The sequence below is a fragment of the Solanum verrucosum genome, unplaced genomic scaffold (assembly GCF_900185275.1).
Source record: "Solanum verrucosum unplaced genomic scaffold, falcon-dt-bn FXZP01000284.1, whole genome shotgun sequence".
NCBI classification, from domain to species: Eukaryota; Viridiplantae; Streptophyta; class Magnoliopsida; order Solanales; family Solanaceae; genus Solanum; species Solanum verrucosum.
The window spans coordinates 3,109,907-3,132,389 of NW_026019936.1; positions in this window are offsets into that span (position 1 = coordinate 3,109,907).

A 22,483-nucleotide genomic window follows, 5' to 3' on the forward strand; every position below is an offset into this window, starting at 1 on the left:
GATAATGTCTATTCCTATGATTGACTTGAGCATGTTTACACTTTAGTCTTGAATCTGAAACACGTACCACTCCCTATGGGATTCGACCCCAACTCATTTAGTTGGGTTATTATACTGACTAGCGATCATTGACACTTAGAATTGGATGAAGTGTCCTTGAAACGTTAATCTGAACCCAAACTATTGGGGAAGGGCAACCTATTTACATAACAACTTTGATGAAAGATGGCGACATAAATCTTGTTGTGGTTACCCGAAGTGAAAAGGTAGTGGTAGTTGATAAGAAGGGTAATAATGAAGAACAAGCTCATGAAGAAGAAAAATATATTGATGAAGAAGAGATTCCCATCCAACAAAGCCTTACCAAGAAGTTACAAAAAGATAAAGGAAAGAGCACTTCAATCCCAAAATTTGTGAAACCTCTTCCCAAAATAACCCCTCATTTCCCCAACATCTCAAGAAGAAAAATGAGAATGAGAACTTCAAGAAGTTCTTATCCGTGTTCAAGACACTCTTTATAAATCTTCCATTAGTGGAAGCATTGTTGCAGATGCTAGGTTATGCCAAGTTCATGAAGGAGTTAATCATAAAGAAAATAATCTTGGACTTCGAGACAATTGAAATCTCTCATAGTTGTAGTGCAATTATGACTAATGAGATGATTACAAAGAAAGAAGATCTGGGAGCATTCACCTTCCCATGCACTATTAGTATGCTCCAATTTTCCAAAGCTCTATGTGATTTGGGGGCAAGTATAAATCTAATGCCAAATGCAATCTATAAAAAATTTAGGCTAGATGAACCGAAATCCACAACAATGAGGCTTCTGATAGCAGACCAGTCGATTAAGCATCCCGTGGGGATACTCTATGATATTTTGGTAAAGGTTGACTAATTCATCATTTCGACTGATTTTGTCATCCTTGATTGCTAGATTGATGCTGAAATTCCAATTATTTTGGGAAGACCATTTTTAGAAATCGGGAGCGCACTAGTGGATGTTGAATGCGGAGAATTGATCTTCTGGGTGAACGAAGATGAATTCACCTTTAATTTATCTATGTCAATGAAGTACCAAAGCGATATTCATCTAGTACCGATAATGAATGTAAATGATGAAGAAATGGCTAGTATGAGCCATTTGATGTGTATGAGTGAGCCTCTTGTGGTTGTGCTTGCAAACTATGATGATACTGAAGTTCAAGGTTACGATGAGGTGGTAGTTGCCCTTAAGGGATTAGGGGAATGATCAAGAAACCCATTAAAGCTGGATATTGACCTAAAAAATTGAGAAAATCCTGCTGCCAAGCCGTCAGCGGAGGAACCACCAAATCTTGAATTGAAAGTGTTCCCCTCTCATCTTCAATATGCATTCTTAGGGGAAAATAACACCGTACCCATAATCATTGCAGCTGACTTACTTGAATGGCAATTAAGGTTGCTTCTTGAAGCGTTGAGAAGATACATCAAAGATATTGGATGGACTATCGTTCACATTGTGGGCATTCAATCCAGCATATGCACTCACAAAATTCAACTTGATAGTGAGTGTAAACCGATTGTCGAACACCAAAGAAGATTGAACCCACCAATGCAAGAGGTGGTTAAAAAGGAGATAATAAAGTGGTTGGATGCAGGTGTAATTTACCCTATTGCGGATTGCTAGTTGGTGAGTCCAGTACAATGTGTACCAAAAATAGGTGGCATCACGGTAGTCCCAAATGAAAATGGGGAGCTTGTTTCTATGAGACCGGTAACCGGATGAAGAGTATGCATGGACTATCGGAACATAAATTCTTGGACAAAAAAACACTTTCCCATGCCTTTTATGGATCAAATGCTTGATTGAATTTCAGAGAGAGGATGGTATTGCTTTTTGGATGAGTATTCCAGATATAGTCAAATCTCTATTGCTCCGGAGGACCAAGAGCAAACCACTTTCACGTGTCCATTTGGAACTTTTGCTTTCAAAAGGATGCCATTCAGGATGTGGAATGGACCAACAACGTGGCATGGTGTCAATTTTCACTGATATGGTAGAAAATTCAATGGATGTATTTTTGGATGACTTCTCGGTTGTAGGTGATACTGTTGAAGCATGCTTAGCACACTTGGGGCAGGTCCTTCAAAGATGTGTGGAAACAAATTTGGTGTTAAATTGGGAGAAATGTTACTTCATGGTTCAGGAAGGTATAGTTCTTGGTCAGAAAGTGTCACAAAAAGGGATGGAAGTTGATAAGGCAAAGATCGAGGTTATTGAGAAGCTCCCACCACCAATTTCAGTAAAAGGTATTCCTAGTTTCTTGGGCATGCTGGTTTTTACCGGAGGTTCGTCAAAGACCTTTCAAAATTTGCACGCCCTTTGTGCAAACTTTTCGAAAAGAAGGTGAAATTCAACTTTGATAATGCATGTATAGTAGCCTTTAAGTGCTTGAAAGATAAATTAATATCTACCTTGGTTATCATTAGTCCTGATTTGTCGGCACCCTTCGAAGTAATGTGTGATGCAAGTGGTACGACATTAGGTGTCGTGTTGGGAAAAAACATAACAAGCTATTCAATCCCATTTACTACGCAAGCAAAACCCTGAATGATGTTCAGCGTAACTACACGGTTACTGGGAAAGAATTACTTGTGGTGGTATATGCATTTGAAAATTTTTAGGCATACTCGTTAGGCACCAAAGTGTTTGTTCACACTGATCACACAGCTCAGCGTTATTTAATGGCAAAAAAAGATGCCAAGCCAAGATTGATAAGGTGGGTGCTATTGTTGCATGAATTTGACTTTGAAGTCAAAGATAGAAGAGGTTGTGAAAATCAGGTGGCTTACCATCTATCTAGGTTAGAAGGCAAGGAGAATGAAAAGCTAGAGGTAGACATCAATGACTCATTTCCCCATGAACAGGTATTCACAGTCACTTTCACGCAAACTCATTGGTATGTTGATTTTACTAACCATGTAGTGTGTGGATTGATGCCGGAAGATCTGAACTTCTACTAACAAAAGAGGTTCTTGTTCGATGTCAAGAAACACTTTTGGGATGAGCCATATTTATTCAGAGAATGTGCAAACCAAATTATTAGGTGATGTGTACCTGAAGAAGAATTCAATGAAATTCTCTATGGTTGTCATGCTTCAATGGTTGGTGGTCATCATAGCGGTGTGCGTACATCCATTAAAATTCTACAAAGTGGTTACTACTGGCTATCCCTCTACAAATATGCTCATGAATTTGTCAAGAAATGCATACAATACCAAAAACAAGGTTAGGTGTCCAGAAGGCATGAGCTGCCTCTTAAGCCTATACTTGAGGTTGAGTTATTTGATGTTTGGGGAATATATTTCAAGGGTCCATTTGTAAGCTCGTTTGGTAATAAGTAATTTTTTTTTGAGGTAGATTATGTTTCTAAATGGGTGGAAGTTGTGCCACTACCCAAAAATAAAGGAAAAAGTGTTGTTCAGTTCTTAAAGTGATGCATCTTTGTTAGGTTTGGCACCCCTCGAGCTATTATTAGTGATGGTGGTTCATATTTTTGCCACAGGCTATTTGCATCTGCATTGAGCAAATACGGGGTTCGACATAAAGTAGCAACATGATATCATCCTAAAACGAGTGGCCAAGTGAAGGTTTCGAATCGAGAGATTAAGAGTATCTCTGCTAAGACCATGAATGCAAATAGGACTGATTGGTCTCAAAATCAAGATTATGCACTTTAGGCATATCACACTGCCTACAAGAAACCAATTGGAATGTCCCCCTATCAACTAGTTTTTGGGAAATCTTGTCACTTACCAGTTGAACCGGAACACAAAGCATTATAGGCATTAAAGGTTTTAAATATGGATTGGGTGAAGTCTTCAAAAGGAAGAGTAGATAATCGAAATGAATTGGATGAATTTAGGTTTAGGCTATATGAGAGTTCATCCCTCTAGAAGGAGAAGATAAAGAAGTGGCATGATTCTAAGATCCTTAGGAGGGAGTTTCGAGTTGGAGATTGGGTGTTGATATACAACTCTCGACTGAGACTCTTTCCAGGAAAGCTCAAATCAACGTGGTCAGGCCCATTTAGAGTTACATGAGTGTTCACAAATGGAGCCATTGAAGTTGAAGGTAAATAGAGTCATTCCTTAAAGGTGAATGGGGAACGCTTGAAGTTGTATTTTGGAGAATGCCATGAAATTTCAGTGATTGAGGTGGTGTACTTGGAATATGCTTGAAAGCATTTTCACGTCGTGCCATGATGTCAAATAAGGCACTTCTTGGGAGGTAACCCAAGTGTTAGTTGCTTTGAATAATTTGTGTTGAATGTGCAACTGTGGGTGATTCTGTGATGCAAAGGCTCCTTTTGCGATCCACCGAGTGGGTTCGACATACACGAATTTGCTCACCTTTTTGGTGTCAACAGTGGGCTGAGATACTGGAATATTTTGCGAAATACATACACCACTCGGCGATGCACCGAAATGACTGGGCGAACCCTCCGTCTTCCTATCCCAAATGGAGTAGTTACATGCTGGATATTTTGGCGACCTTCATGCAACTTGGCGGTTCGACGATTGGTTCACCGATAACTGCAATTATTTGCCAAACGGCCACCTAGTGAAGATTTCTTTTCACCCTACTCTGTTTGTTTGAGTCCAGTACTTTATTTTATTTATTTGTCATTTTTAGTTTATCTTGTGTAGTGTTTGTTCTTTTCAAACATTGAGGACAATGTTGGATGCTTTGGGTGGGGGTGGTAGGAGTCTGTTGTTCTGTCAAAATTTTCAAGTGTCGGGCGTGGTGAATACTGAGGACTTCAATAACGCTCTGAATTGAGCGAAATGAATGTGTGGATACAATGAGGAAAATGAAGTTACATAGACAATATGTGAACATTTACTATCTCGTTGTGACTAGCTGCTTGTCAAATGAGTCTGTTATGATGAACATTGTACACTAGCTAGAAAGTGTGGAGTTTTGTTTGATATTGGTACCAATGCCTTGTGCGATGAGATTACTTGGAACATTGTGTGTGATGACACCTAGAATTTTCCCCGTTGGTTCGGTTGATTGAGTAATGCAAGCACATGAAATGATCTTAGGCAACAATTTTGAAGAGTGAAATAATTTGACAATATACCTCTTTTGTAGCCAACCTTGTGAGATGTGTAATATTTGCTTGCCCCTCTAGAACCTTACTCCTTTTCTTGGACGAAACTTGAGCAATTATGACTTCTCTTTGTCCATTCACCTATAAATTTCATGAAGTATGGTTTGTTTGAATAACCAACTTAGGCCAAAAGCCTAAGTTGGTAGTGCAGTGAAAAGAAAAGGAAAGTCAAGAAATGTGAGATATCCCTCTTTAGTGATGGTTTTGAAAAAGATGGAACCCTCCATGTAAGAAAAAACAAAAGCGAGAAAAGAGAAAAGGAAATGAAAAAGAAGAAAGAAAAGAAAAAGTCTAAAAAAGTTGTGTAATAAAATAGTGTAAATTGCAAAAGAAATGGGGTATCCGTAGTTCATATGAAATTGAATAATGGGGTGGATTACAAGCATGTTTTAAATGTTAAAGAAAAGGAGGAAAGTGATGTTTAGACCATACTTCATGAAGGTATAATCCACTAAGCCTAAATGACCATATCATTATACTTAGCCCCGTTATAAGCCTTGAAATGTCCTTTTTGATCTTGAGTGAGCTGAAACGAATGTCGATTGGAAAATAAGGCCAAACCTATGGGTGAACATGCATGTGTTCATCTTTGTGAGTGTGAGAGTTGTATGTGATTCCAGAACCTTAAACTGTTGAGAAATTTGTGTGATTATGGAATCATCTTTGTTGTGAGGGCATTTGAGTATCTTTGTTGAGCTTGAATTTGCATTTGAAGCAAGTATTGTGAACTTGAGCAACTTTGATAATGGTGAGTCACAATTTGAATATTTGAGTGCACAACTGATCATTGTATGAGTAGTTTGAACTTGGATGTGCTCATTCTAGTTGTTTCTTTTGTAGCACTGTTAGGGACATCCTTTTTGAACTGTTGATCTTAAGTTTTTCTTGAGGATAAGAAAAAGTTTAAGTTGGGGGTGTTGATGAGTCCAAAATTTAGACTCGTTTCGATCTTAGTCTGATAGTTTTTAGTGTCCTCAACTGCCTAATCTATGCTATAAAGTGATGGTAAGACCTTGATTTTCAGCATTATAGGCTAAGGAGAAAAGCAATGACAAAAATAAGCATAATGGAACCAATAAGCCAAAGAGATAGAGATAAGCGATCCTGATGATCGCCAAAACCACTCGGTGATTCGTCGAGTGGATCCTAGCCTGCCTAATTTTACAGTACACCATGTCTGAAATGAGAGAAATTTTGGCGAATAATGTTACGTATCGGCGAGTCGCCGAATTGATCGGCCAAGAGAGCTTGCACCGCCGAAAGCACTGAATGAACAATAAAGATACAAGCGAATTGGTAATCCAAATGAACAAAGAGTGCATCGCGGACGTGATCGACGATCCCAATATAGACCGCCTAAAGTTAAAGTGCACGTTGGATGAAAATATGAGGCAAGAAGGCGATGGACAAGGGCGATCGGCAAATCGACAGCTGGTCGGCGAAACCCGACTTTCCTCGCCGACCAACCCCAAAAAGTTAAATCTCAGACAAGTATATTTATTTTTGGCAGAGAGAGAAAGTATCCAGTAATTTTTTGGAACGAAATAGATAGAACAAAAACACTATTCATGTTGATTTGAAGAATTTTCGTTAGAGATTTGAAGTGGGTGTTGTAATAGAAAGAAGTTTTATTCATTTTATGACTTGGGAAATCAATGCCCAGCTATGGATCATGTATTAGGTACTCAATTTTCTTCTTTTATGATGATTAGCTGAAACCCCATTCTTAGGGGTTTGACAATGTGATTAATTGCTGAATTTGTAGTGATAATTTGAATTGGGTCTGATTTATTGTTGTCGTTGAATTGCTCTGCTTTATATTATTTTAGTATTATTGAGCGTTTTATGCTTGCTTGAAAAATAATTGTAGAACCAAGGTGATAAGTTGGCACTCATAGTCATTGGGTCATGAAGGGTTCAGATCGGCAGAGTGAATCCCAAGACTCATTCTATGTTTATAGCTTGAGAGAGTGGATGTAGTGAGGTTATGGGAGTGTTTTCATGTTTAGAGAATTGTGGTTTAAGAGAACTCAATTGAAATGAGGTAGTTGTTCGAGAGAAAATTATCTCATTAAAAGTTCATCTTATCTGAAATGACCCAAAAAGTTCTTAAAAATGTGCTTCGGAAGTTACCGGAAACTTGTTTAGCTGTATATAAAAAAAAAATCTGTTTCATTTTTCGAAAATCCGACTTCATATTCTTGTTTAGGGGGTCAAATTGAGTGGAAAATGGGTCTAACCCAAATTTTAGAGCAACCGTACCAAAATCCGAAATTTCCAAGTGAAGCCTTTTTCGAGGGTCTACTTTGGAGGGTCATATCTCCTAGCACACAAAGTATTGGGTGGCCAATAACATATCCATGGAAAGCCCTTTGAGTTAGCTACCTAACGCACTTCGTTTCACCTCATTCGGAGTTCGGACGAAGAAGTTATGCCCATTTTCGTAAAATCTGTCCGGCAGGAAAAACAATTTCCAGTGAGCGTTTTTACTGTTCACCCGCCTCATTTTTTTTTCTAAGTATTGGACCATTTTTCCAAAGGGCATATGTTATTTCCTATATACCATTAGTTCAATTTCCATCTCTAAAACATTTCCCAAAACACCTCTCCCATACTTAGACACATTTTCTCTCAAGTTCTCTCAAGAACCCTAATCCAAAACCTTCCTCAAGATTGAAGAGACTCTTGCTCCAAGTTCCAAGCTTTCATTGAAGACACTCTCAAGACCTTCATAAAAACTCAAGGTATGTGGCGTTGAACTCATGGGTCCTTCCACCCATAGTGCCTAGACTCTATTCTACTCACTAATTCATGGTTTAAGTTAAGATTCATAAATTAGTCTTGTTCTTTGTAATAATTTCCTGCACATTGAATTTTAAACATGAAAAGTGATTGTTTTGAGCATGTTGTGACTCTAGAACTTGAACCTAAATTTGGAATGGATGTGGAGATTTTCATGTGGTATTGTGGGTGTTAAAAAGGTGTTGTTGTAGGTTGTTCACTGGTTTGGCTGCATAATTACTACCCTATTTTCCATGCTCTTTGATTCCATTGCATGCCTTCAAGGTGTTTGACAAAATGTCCAACTATGGAGAATTGATGAATCGATGCTTTAAAGCTTGAGTTATGAGATGTATGGAAATCCAGAGATGTGTTGATGACAAACTAAGCTTGTGTATATTTTCATTCCATACATGAGATTGCATTAGAGCCTAATGGGAATTTCCTATATAAAGTGTTGCATGACCATGCCCGGTCCGGGGGAAAAGAACCGGACAACCATGTGAGAGGTTTATATCTCACCACCTAGGATGCTTGGGGTGTGACCAACATCAACCATGTGAGAGGTTTATATCTCACCACCTAGGATGCTTGGGGTGTGACCAACATCAACCATGTGAGAGGTTTATATCTCACCACCTAGGATGCTTGGGGTGTGACCAACATCAACCATGTGAGGGGTTTATACCTTGCCACCAGGGTGTCCGGGTGTGAACGGCATCCCCCATCCTAAGTTGGGGTTATAGATTGGTTGGATCATGCATACACATATGATATCTACTATTAGTATAGATTTACTTAAACATGTTTTGACTTCACTTTGATCATGCATCCTCATATTGTTATTCATAATGCCTATGAAACTATTTCTTGTATTTCGATTGTGTCCTTGTCTATTGTTGTGTTGCACCCCGCATACTTAGTACATTCCAAGTACTAACGCATATTTTGCCTACATGATGTCACCATGTAGGGACCGGAGCTACTCTTGATCCTTCTCTCCATTCACGTGGCTAGTACGGTGCTTATCCGAGTTGTTGGTGAGTCCTCAATGATTCGAGGGCTATGTTATGTTTCCTACTCCTATGTTTTGAGACTTTAGCTTGCAATTGTATTTTGACTATGAGGGGAGCCGGTAGTATGTCATGGCCCCGTCCTATCTATGTATGTAGAGGTGTGCGTTGGAAAGTATTTTGTAAATGAGCTTGACTCTTGTTCTATTATGTCATTTTGAAATGGTTTGCCCTTAGTCCCTATTTCCCGTTAATTAATGTTGAATGTACTTCCGCGACCGATGAAGTGTGATGACAAGTTTGAGAGGCTTGTTTGGGGTTCCTTCGGGTTCTCATTCGCCATGTCACGTCTAGGCCCTAGGCTTGGGTCGTACAAGCTTGGTATTAGAGCACTAGGTTGTTAAATCCTCGGAGTCCAACACACCGCGTTGAGTAGAGTCCTATCATGGTTGTGAAGCGCGCCACGACTATGAATGGGAGGCTACAAAACGTTTAGGAAGGTTTCCCTTCTTCATGTTCTATGTCGTGCTTAGAGTGCGATAAGGTGATTCCTCCCTAACGCTTGTTCTTTGGATTGCTAGATCATCATGCCAAACATGAGGGGAAGACGGGCCCGATCACCGGAAGAGCCACCCACCAATGGTGAGCTCCGTGATGCACTCACCATGCTTGCACAAGTGGTAGCTAACCAAGTGCAACAAGGAGCCCAAGCTCCTCGAACTACCACCCCGGGGGAAAGGGTGAGAGATTTCATGAGGATGAACCCTCCGGTCTTCCATGGTTCAAAGGTGGATGAGGACCCGCAAGAGTTCATCGATGAGGTATGCAAAATCTTGACCATTATGGATGTTGGTGCTTGTGAGAAGGCGGAATTGGCGGCCTACCAACTCAAGGGGGTTGCTCAAATTTGGTTTGATCAATGGAAGGGTGAGAAAGGTAATGGCTATGTGGTGTTGTGGGAGGAGTTTAAACTTGCTTTCCTTAATAGGTTCTTCCCTCTTGAGCTTAGGGAGGCAAAGTTGGTGGAGTTCATGAACTTGAAGCAAGGAGCTATGAGTGTGAGGGAGTATGCCCTCAAATTTGTCCAACTCTCCAAGTATGCACCTCACTTGGTGGCCGACTCTAGGTCGAGGATGAACAAATTTGTGATGGGTGTATCCGACTTGGTTAGTGAGGAGTGTCGGTCCGCTATGCTCATTGGAGATATGGATTTGTCTCGGTTGATGACTTATGCCGAGCAAATGGAGGAGGAGAAATTGAGGAAGAAAAGGGGGCACGAGGCCAAGAGGGCCCGATTGGAGAATAGGTTCCCTAAGGGTGCTAGATTTCATCAAGGCCGAGGAAACCCTCATGTCAACCGGGGATTTGCTATCAATGTTCCTAGACCTCAAGGGGGAGGTGAAGTGGGTTCTATGGATGTATGCCCTAAGTGTGGGAGGAAGCATGGTGGTCCTTGCATGAAGGGTTCGGGTGCTTTCTTTGAATGTGGAGAAGTGGGTCATAAGAGGTTTGAGTGTCCCAAGATCCGCAACAAGGTCCGAAGTGCTAACACTACTCCTTTGGGTAGAGGTGCTTCTCAAAGTGGTGCCCCAAGGGACAATCGATTTTATGCTTTGCATGGTAGACAAGGTGTTAATGAGACCCCGGATGTGGTGACCGGTATGTTGCAAATCTTTGATCTTGATGTTTATACTTTGATTGATCCGGGTGCCACCCTTTCCTTTGTTACCCCCTTAGTTGCTAGAAAATTTCATGTCGAGTCGGAATTGTTGCATGAGTCATATGAAGTATCTACTCCCATTGGTGTCTCTATTGTTGCTAGAAAAGTGTATAGAAATTGTCCGATTTGCATATTGAATAAGTTGTTGCCTTGCGATCTTGTTGAGTTGAACATGGTGGATTTTGATGTTATTCTTGGGATGGATTGGTTGCATGCATATTATGCTTCTATTGATTGTAAGACTCGTAAAGTCAAGTTCCGATTTCCTAATGAACCCGTCCTTGAGTGGGAGAGCCGGGATGTTGTGGTAAGGGGAAATTCATTTCTTGCATTAAAGCCCATAAGTTGATTTCCAAAGGGTGCTTGTACCATATTGTGAGAGTCAATGATGTGGAGTCTAAAGTCCCTCCTATTGAGTCTATTCCGGTTGTTAATGAGTTTCTAGATGTCTTCCCAGAAGACCTTCCCGGTGTCCCTCCCGAAAGGGAGATAAATCTTGGTATAGACCTCCTTCCCGATACTCAACCTATTTCTATCCCCCCTTATCGTATGGCCCCAGCGGAGTTGAAAGAGTTGAAAGAGCAATTAAAAGATTTGTTAGAGAAGGGGTTTATTAGACCTAGTCACTCTCCCTGGGGTGCTCTGATTTTGTTTGTGAAGAAGAAAATGGGTCTCTTAGAATGTGTATTGATTATCGACAACTTAATAGGGTCACCGTCAAGAATAGGTATCCTCTTCCAAGGATTGACGATTTATTTGACCAATTGCATGGGGCTAGTTACTTCTCTAAGATTGATCTTCGGTCAGGGTATCATCAAGTGAAGGTGAGGGAGTGTGATATTTTCAAGACGACCTTTCGTACTAGGTATGGGCACTATGAGTTTGTGGTGATGTCTTTCGGGTTGACTAATGCTCCGGCTCTCTTTATGGATTTGATGAATAGGGTTTTCAAACCCTACCTTGATTCTTTTGTGGTGGTGTTTATAGATGACATCTTGATCTATTGTCGGGGTGAGGAAGAGCACAAGGGTCACTTGAGGGTTGTACTGCCAAAGATTGAGGGAAGAGAAGTTGTACGCTAAATATGAAAAGTGTGAGTTTTGGTTGAAGGAAGTTGCTTTCCTAGGCCATGTGGTGTGGGGGATGGTATTAAGGTGGATCCTAAGAAGACCGATGTTATTAGGAATTGGCCTAGACCTTTGACCCCGTCGGATATAAGGAGTTTCTTGGGTTTAGCGGGTTATTATAGGAGATTTGTGGAAGGGTTTTCTTCTCTTGCTTCTCCTATGACTAAGTTGACTCAAAAGAAGGCTAAATTTATGTGGTCGGATGAGTGTGAGGAAAGCTTCCAAACTTTGAAAGAAAGGCTTGTGTCCGCTCCTATTTTGTCACTTCCGGATGGGTTAGAAGGTTTTGTTGTTTATTGTGATGCTTCCCGTATTGGTTTGGGTTGTGTGTTGATGCAAAGTGGTAAGGTTATAACCTATGCTTCTAGGCAACTTAAGGTTCATGAAAAAAATTACCCAACCCATGATCTTGAATTGGCCGCCGTGGTTTTTGCTTTAAAGATTTGACGTCATTATTTGTATGGGGTGCATGTTGATATCTTCACCGACCATAAGAATCTCCAATATGTGTTCACGCAAAAAGATCTTAACTTGAGACAAAGGAGGTGGTTAGAATTCCTTAAGGATTATGATATTAGTGTTCACTATCATCCGGGGAAAGCTAATGTGGTGGCGGATGCATTGAGTAGAGTGTCCATGGGTAGCTTGGCTCATGTGGAGGAAGGTAGTAAAGAGTTGGCTAAGGAGGTCCATCGGTTGGCCAAATTGGGAGTTAGGTTAGAAGGGGTGGATAGTGGAGGAGTAGTTGTTGTTGATGGTTCAAGGTCTTCCTTGGTTGATGAGGTGATAGTCAAGCAAGATCTTGATCCTTCTTTGGTAGAATTAAAGGCTTCGGTGAGTAGTGGTAAGGTGGAGGTTTTCTCCCAAGGGGGAGATGGTGCCCTTAGGTACCAAGGTAATTATGTGTTCCTTGTGTGGATGGTGTGAGGGAAAGAATCCTTGATGAGGCTCATAATTCTTTTTATTCTATTCATCCGGGGTCAACAAAGATGTATAGAGACTTGAGGGATGTGTATTGGTGGGGCGGTATGAAGAAGGACATTGCAAAATTTGTTTCGGGTTGCCATAGTTGTCAACAAGTCAAGGCCGAACATCAAAGGCCGGGTGGCTAACTCAAGACATTGAGATACCTACTTGGAAATGGGAAGAAATCAACATGGATTTTGTAGTAGCTTACCCAAGGCTAGAAGAGGCTTTGATTCGGTTTGGGTGGTGGTTGATCGGATGACAAAGTCGGCTCATTTCCTACCGATTAAAACTACTTACGGGGCTGAAGAGTATGCCAAGTTGTACATTCATGAATTGGTAAGGTTGCATGGGATTCCTTTGTCTATCATCTCGGATCGTGGTGCCCAATTCACTTCTCACTTTTGGAAGTCATTCCAAAGGGGTCTTGGTACAAAGGTAAAGCTTAGCACGGCCTTCCACCCTCAAACGGATGGCCAAGCCGAAAGAACAATTCAAACCTTGGAGGATATGCTTAGAGCTTGTGTATTGGAGTTGAAAGGTAGTTGGGATGATTATCTTCCTTTGATTGAATTTGCATACAACAATAGTTATCATTCTAGTATCGATATGGCTCCTTTTGAGGCACTTTATGGTAGACGGTGTAGGTCACCGGTTTGGTGGTTTGAAGTTAGAGAGGTGGCCTTGTTGGGTCCGGATATGGTCATGGATGCTCTTGAGAAGGTAAGGATGATTAGGGAGAGGTTGAAAACACCCAAAGTCGTCAAAAGTCTTATGCCGATGTGAGGAGACGGGATCTTGAATTCAAAGTGGGTGATTAGGTTTATTTGAAAGTTTCTCCAATGAAAGGTGTGGTTCGTTTTGGTAAGAAGGGGAAATTAAGTCCTAGGTATGTCGGTCCTTATGAGATAATAAGAAGGGTTGGTAAAGTAGCCTGAGTTGGGGTTGCCCAAGGAGATGAAATTAGTTCATCCAGTATTCCATGTATCGATGTTGAGGAAATGTGTTGGTGATCCTAACGCTATTGTACCTCTTGAGGTTGTGGGTGTTGTAGAAGATAATTTGACGTATGAAGAAGTCCCGGTTCAGATCTTAGATAGACAAGTTAAAAGGTTGAGGAACAAAGAAGTGGCGTCCGTTAAGGTGCTTTGGAGAAATCAACAAGTGGAGAGTGCTACTTGGGAGGCCGAAGCGGACAGCAAAGACGTTATCCTTATCTATTCAACTCCACTCAAGCCTAAGGTATTAAATCAAGTCCTTGTACTCCATTGAGTCTTACATTTCAGCCCCTGAATCATTAATGTGCATATATGTTTAAATTGATGAGTTATGGATGCTTTACACTAAGTTTTGAAATCTTGAAGTGATGTTTAAATAAAAAATTTGCATTCATGTTGGGGCTGATATGTTCTTACTAAGTCTTGCCTTGTACGTCTCTTACACATTCGGGGACGAATGTTCCCAAGGGGGAGATATTGAAATGACCCAAAAAGTTCTTAAAAATGTGCTTCGGAAGTTACCGGAAACTTGTTTAGCTATATATAAAAAAAAACCACTTCGTTTTTCGAAAATCCGACTTCATATTCTTGTTTAGGGGGTCAAATTGAGTGGGAAATGGGTTTAACCCAAATTTTAGAGCAACCGTATCAAAATCCAAAATTCCAGTGAAGCCTTTTTTGAGGGTCTACTTTGGAGGGTCATATCTCCTAGCATACAAATTATTGGGTGGCCAATAACATATCCATGGAAAGCCCTTTGAGTTAGCTACCTAACGCACTTCGTTTCACCACATTCGGAGTTCGGACGAAGAAGTTATGCCTATTTTCGTAAAATCTGTCCGGCAGGAAAGACAATTTCCAGTGAGCGTTTTTACTGTTCACCCGCCTTATTTTTTTTTCTAAGTGTTGGACCATTTTTCCGAAGGGCATATGTTATTTCCTATATACCATTAGTTCAATTCCCATCTCTAAAACATTTCCCAAAACACCTCTCCCATACTTAGACACATTTTCTCTCAAGTTCTCTCAAGAACCCTAATCCAAAACCTTCCTCAAGATTGAAGAGACTCTTGCTCCAAGTTCCAAGCTTCCATTGAAGACACTCTCAAGACCTTCATAAAAAACTCAAGGTATGTGGTGTTGAACTCATGGGTCCTTCCACCCATAGTGCCTAGACTCTATTCTACTCACTAATTCATGGTTTAAGTTAAGATTCATAAATTAGTCTTGTTCTTTGTAATAATTTCCTGCACATTGAATTTTAAACATGAAAAGTGATTGTTTTGAGCATGTTGTGACTCTAGAACTTGAACCTAAATTTGGAATGGATGTGGAGATTTTCATGTGGTATTTTGGGTGTTAAAAAGGTGTTGTTGTAGGTTGTTCATTGGTTTGGCTGCATAATTACTACCCTATTTTCCATGCTCTTTGATTCCATTCCATGCCTTCAAGGTGTTTGACAAAATGTCTAACTATGGAGAATTGATGAATCGATGTTTAAAGCTTGAGTTATGAGATGTATGGAAATCCAGAGATGTGTTGATGACAAACTAAGCTTGTGTATATGTTCATTCCATACGTGAGATTGCATTAGAGCCTAATGGGAATTTCCTATATAAAGTGTTGCATGACCATGCCCTGTCCGGGGGAAAAGAACCGGACAACCATGTGAGAGGTTTATATCTCACCACTTAGGATGCTTGGGGTGTGACCAACATCAACCATGTGAGAGGTTTATATCTCACCACCTAGGATGCTTGGGGTGTGACCAACATCAACCATGTGAGAGGTTTATATCTCACCACCTAGGATGCTTGGGGTGTGACCAACATTAACCATGTGAGGGGTTTATACCTTGCCACCAGGGTGTCCGGGTGTGAACGGCATCCCCCATCCTAAGTTGGGGTTATAGATTGGTTGGATCATGCATACACATATGATATCTACTATTAGTATAGATTTACTTACACATGTTTTGACTTCACTTTGATCATGCATCCTCATATTGTTATTCATAATGCCTATGAAACTATTTCTTGTATTTTGATTGTGTCCTTGTCTATTGTTGTGTTGCACCCCGCATACTTAGTACATTCCAAGTACTAACGCATATTTTGCCTACATGATGTCACCATGTAGGGACCGGAGCTACTCTTGATCCTTCTCTCCATTCACGTGGCCAGTACGGTGCTTATCCGAGTTGTTGGTGAGTCCTCAATGATTCGAGGGCTATGTTATGTTTCCTACTCCTATGTTTTGAGACTTTAGCTTGCAATTGTATTTTGACTATGAGGGGAGCCGGTAGTATGTCATGGCCCCGTCCTATCTATGTATGTAGAGGTGTGCGTTGGAGAAGTATTTTGTAAATGAGGTTGACTCTTGTTCTATTATGTCATTTTGAAATGGTTTGCCCTTAGTCCCTATTTCCTGTTAATTAATGTTGAATGTACTTCCGCGACCGATGAAGTGTGATCACAAGTTTGAGAGGCTTGTTTGGGATTCCTTTGGGTTCCTCATTCGCCATGTCACGTCTAGGCCCTAGGCTTGGGTCGTGACATTATCGACACTGAGTTAGTACTTTTGGTGATCAAGTTGCACCGATTGAGTTTAGTTTAACAATTAGTTGGTCAATCCCTCAAGTATCTTTCACTCATTTTATTACACTTAGTCAATTGTTGTGGTTGTTTTCTGATTAAAAATCCCCTTTCCTGACATTGATATCATCCTTCTAATTTTATTAAATTTTTTTGATAATTTCTATTCCTTCAGCTCTTGAAATCACAGTTATAACTTCATAATTGAACTCAAAATGGAACTGCTCCCTGTGGGATCGACCCAAACTCATTTGTTGAGTTTATACTGCTTAACGATCGTCTACACCTAGTATCAGATGAGGTGTAGTTGATACGTTAATCAGTCAACCAATTCTGTCCTAGTTATAAATGATCAACACGTAAGTATATGTGATGTCCCACATAGATGCTAAAAGTCAATTTTCAGATTAAGGATGCTTTTCTCATATGTTCACACAAAACACAAAACTTTAGTTGTTGATATCAACTTTTCAGTCCCAACAAATTACCAACTTTTAAAAAACACACAATAAATACCAAACTAACTTTTTCAACATATAAAAAATTAGACTACAAGATGCCAGAGTCAACCTCCATGGCAGGTTTCTCACCCACCCTCTCCCGAACAAAATAGACTCTTCCCTAATGTTAAAAATACAAGGGCTATGAGGAGGGGTCATACATGTGATGCACTTTGCATTGGTAGTGCAAGTGATGGTTGCACCCTTATCAGCAAGTGCTCTCTCAGGTGTACAGACTTGATCAGGTCAACAAATGGCTAGAACAATTGCCTCACTGACTATAAGGGCATAAGTCCCACTACCTTAAGCTCCATTCCACTTCACATCACGTTGGCGTTGTTCCAATTATGCAGTCTCTCTAGCATATTTCTTGGATTCCCTCTTAGTCTTCTTTACTCTCCTACACTCCTCCCTAAAAGTTTCTTAATGGTGTTTAGATCCAAAGTTTGTGTCCCTCCCCTTGTCTTTTTCCTGTCTCTGGTCTAGAATGGTCACCCCAAATATCTCCAACTGTCTAAGTTGCTGGAGGTATGCTGAACAGATTCATCAGTGAATCTGGTGCAAGTATGGAAGGCAGATAAACCGGCTTGTCCGCAGTTTTACAATATCAACTTTCATTGCACTTATCTCTACTTTCAAAGAAGCAACATCTACAAAATGCAAAGCATTTATCCATCTATTGAAGTGAAATTCTAAGCCATCCATGTGGTTCTTCAATAGAAAAACCTCCGGTCAGAGTTAATTTCAGAGCCGCTTCTCCGCACTTTGTACCTTAATTTGGACTACCTGAGGTAGCTTTTCAACTACCTAATCTAATATGGATTAGGTTTGCCTTTTTTCCGCCACAAGTTACTCAAAGAATATGATAGGAAAAGATACAAAAGTTCATGCAGTTGATTAAAATTGTGACTGTAGGAGCTGCACTCCTGGGGCTGCACTCCTGGGGCTGCCTGGGTTGTCCGGTCTTTATGCTTATTGACTCTCTCAGCCTACTGTTTCTCTACCGGTACATGTGGAAACTCCACCAATGGTACTGTAGGACCTACCTTCGAGCCACACATATGGTTGGCTACATCTTTAATTTTAGGCTTTTCCGTGAACTATGTTGCCTAAAAGTATCTATCTACTAACTTATTTGGTGGTATCTAGGCATACTTGCACAATCTCCTAATAAGGCAAGGAAACAAAAGACTTACTCTTTTATTCAGTTCATGATCTCTCATTTTTGTAGCAATAAGCCACCCAAAATTTAATTCATAACTAGCCATATTGCAATAAATTAAAGAAGGTTGTGAGGGCGAGTGTGTGTTCTCTTTCCCTGTTGTCTGCAACTGTTCACATATTATTGGCTACAAAACTTTAGGTGGAAATGTTAAAGATGCCTTGGTGATGTGCACTTGTGGGTTGGCTACCCATGATGCTGCCTCACCATCAGTCATAATCAACCCACCAGTCCATGTCATGATGCTCTCCCAAGAAACTAGATCCTCCAACTAAACTTTACTTGTCACCTAATGGTGGCGATCCTTATATAAACCTACAAAAATAGGTGCAGTGTATTCATGACCATGCAGAAATCTGTTTATTGTAGAATATGAAATAGTAATTAGTTGACCTCGAATAACCCTTTCCCCAAGTGGTCCTAACATGAATGTTGCTGCTTCCTTTCCCTTATTTTATTTTTTCTGTGATTTAAAAATTCATTAGTGTAGCAACATATGAAGAGTAGAATTCTCTAGCCAAGTGCCACCCAAACTGACATGGTTGTTAAGTCATCCAACCAAACTGATGTTGTTTAAACAATGCTTAAATCTTTGGGAAAGCCTGCAAGTTAGCTTCCATAACTCTGCTCTCTGAGACAACAAATCTCCTTCAAATGCCACTAGACTTGGACACTATTAATTTTTCAAATATCTCCTAAGATCCAGGAATTGCCCAATTATTTTGGATGACATCAATAAGTTTTTGTTGCACTACTCGGTCAACTTCCCTCTCTCTAACAAACTACACCACCAAGTCATCAGTGTCACTGTTGTCACTATCCTCCTAACTATGCCACTCTTCCTCTTCCTCTTCCTCTTCAACTGCTGGTGGGTCATTACTAGAAGCCCATGATGCACCATTAGACCCCTGCTCACTGTCAGAACTATCTTCTTCCTCTTCAGACTTGAAAGGAGTGGTGTTACGCTGGTCTATTGCCCTGGCTATCCAAGATTGAGTTGATCAGGAAGAATGTTGCTCAATATCACTATTGACCTTGACACTAGGGCTACTAGGTGCTTCATCACAAGAACTTTCTTTTGGAAAGGCATGGGGTGTGGTATGTAGTTCTGTTGTCTTGCACATTTGTTCAGCTAATGTACCTGAGAGACAATGAGTTAGAATAAATGACTACACTAATGGGTACTCAGACTTCCCATGTGTAATTATAAAAAGTGACGCTTTCCCTTAAGAATGTCCTCACTCAATTTATCATGGGGAAAGGCCATGCACTGAAGAAAGAATAAAAATACTAAAAGAAAATATTTTTGGTATTTTTTGTTTTTTTTTCTTATATATGAAGGACTATACAATATGTGGTTAGTACCACAACCTATCTTAGCCTTCCTGAAGTGGTTCTGCCATGATCCAACACCCAAGTGTTGTTCACAATGGGTTTCACAGCCCGTGAACACTTACACGGTCCGTGAAGACTCTCGTGGACTTACATCTAGGAGGAATTTTTTCTTGGACTTCCCTATTAACCCACAACTTTCAATAGAATCATACAAGAACACAAAAAACAACTCTCCCTACCTTCCCATGACATGATTTCATCAACCATACAAACTCACAACATTCAAAATTCTAAAGCATAACGTGAATTTATCAACAATTAGAAATTCCCCATCTTAATTTTTAAAAAAAATTTAGTTTAAATCAAGCAAAGAACAGGGACTGATATCAAATTGACACCAAAAATCACAAAGATAATGAGATGAATGCTTGAATGGAAGAATTTCTTGCTATATGCAATTAAGGATTGAATTTCTTTGATTCCTTGAGATGTATGGTAGAAAATGACTATTTGATTTCTAAAGAGATGTTATGAATTCAAGGAGATGGGAAAGAACCGGTCCTTTGGCACTTTGGAACCTTTTAAATACAAAAAATAGGGTTTTGGTGTAGTTGGGTCGGGTTAATGTAGATCGACCTAACTTAGATGGGTCGTGAAGTGGCTTGGATGGCCCATGTAGCTGCCCGTGATCCTATACTTGGACTTACCTCCATGTTCACGGTAGGCTAAATGATCCGTCTAAGGTCTAATGGCTCGTAAACCCTTCCGTGAACATTTTCCTTTTTTGCAACTGAGTCCACGACCTTTCTTGAATTCACTTTCACAAACCATATAGTTTTTCACGGCCCGTCTAGTGGCTGATGATGATGTCCACTTCATACCTTAATTCCTTCCTACACACACACATAGTGAACCTATAAAAATAACAAAATGTAGGAATTTAAACTACTTATTACAATTACGTCTTTAGTTTCCTACCAAGTAGAGCACATTTTAATGTTGCAGATTACTTTATTAATCAGGCTTCATCAAGTTTGCATTCATCAACTATCTTCACTTCTTCTAGGTCCCCTATAAATGCCTTGACTCACTGTCCATTAACCTTTAAGTTTTCACCATTTTCATTTCCAAGTTCAATGCCTCCCGACTAAATCACTTGGGTCACTTTGAATGGTCCTGACCATTTTGATATTAGCCTTCCCAGGAATAGTCGTAGGCTTGAGTTAAATAATAGCTCAAAGTCTCGAGGACTAACAGTTCTTTTCCTATTATGTTTGTCGTGATAGAACTTCATCCTCTACTTATACAATGTAGATCTTTCATAAGCTCTCAGTTGAAACTCATCCATTTCATTTATCTGCTCTAGTTGCATATTTGTTACCTCACTCCAACTCAAGTTCAACTTCTTCAGTGCCCACAATGCTTTTTGTTCTAACTCCACAGGCAAAAAACATGCCTTTCCAAAAACTAACTAATACGGCGACATACCAATGGGTATTTTGAAAGCTATCTGGTATGCCCATAATGCATCATCAAATTTCATTCACTGTCTTTCCAAATATGGAATTTATCTCCCTATTAGAGACTTCCACTTATCCACTAATTTGCAGATGATATAGCAATGCCAGTTTGTTCTGTTTCCACCCATATTTAGCCACGAGAGTTCTAAACACTTTATTTCAAAAATATGAGCCCTTGTCCATAATAATCTCCCTAGTGTGCCAAAACTAGAAAAAATATTTTTCTTTAACAACCCTGCAACACTCTTACCATCATTCTCTGCCAAGGCCACAACTTATTCCCACTTGGAGACAATCATATTCCACCAATTTGTATTTTTGCCTTAAAAAACTCACAAATGGTTCCCTGAAGTCGATGCCACATATATCAGGTAATTCGACCTCTTAGATAGGGGTCATAGGTAACTCATAACGCCGATAAATAGCTCTTTCTATTTTACATATGTCACAACCTTTAACAAGATCAAATGCGTTTTAATTGTAGGCCAATAATAAGCACTACGGAACACCTTGTGAGTGGTGCGAGCTCCTTATGGTGTCCACCAACTGATGGGTGTAACGACCTGAGAGCACCCCCTAGCCGTTACCGGCGTATTCCACCTCTCTGAGGTCTTATACAAGTCCTTAGCATTCGTCATAGCATTTATCATAGAAAATTAGCGGAAAATTTAAAACTTTTTAATAATATAACACAAGACTTAAAAGTCACCTCATTTAAATCTTTAATACAAAATCGGAGTACTACGTCTCAAGGTAGCCATCTTAAAACATGACTACACCACAAGAGGGACACAACCCTTACAATACAAAAGAAACTACTATCTAGTACATAGAACTTAAGGAAGCTCTTTAACATAAAGGTCCTCGAATCTTTAAGGACACACCCGAACTTGGGAATAGTAAACCAAGCTCATCAGTTCTAGGAAAGGCCCTTTAGAAACCACCACCTACAATTGGTGTAAAAGATGAACAAGAATGGTGTGAGTACAAGAATGCACTAAGTATGATAACTATGCAAAACATGCTTATAAAAGGACATTTAGTTGGAAACCATGGATCATGCCTTTTTAGAGAAATTTCAAGAACATTTAGTACATAGGCACCATATAAACCACATACATCATCATACACATGGAAACCATTCATAATAGAACATAGAACCAGTTATAACATTTTAGGCACATTCAATGCATATAATACATTTCCTTCTTCATTATCTTAACTTCTTTCCTCAAGCAACCCTTAGGGAATACTTCGTGCAATGTATCGTCTTAAGGTTACCAAAGGCAAACTTACATATAGCCTTCATCAATCCAACCACATATATTCATAGAGTCATAAGCACACCATAAGACATAGTCTTCACATAAGAACCATCACCTAAGACAACCCCCAAGTCACACTAGTGCAATGTGCAAGTAGCATCCCATAATATACTCCCACCAAGTGTTCCAGAAGCCACCATAGACTAGGCACATCATATTCAACAAGCCATAACATCTTCATTTAAAATTAGACATAAGACCAACATACTTCATAACATCATATAAG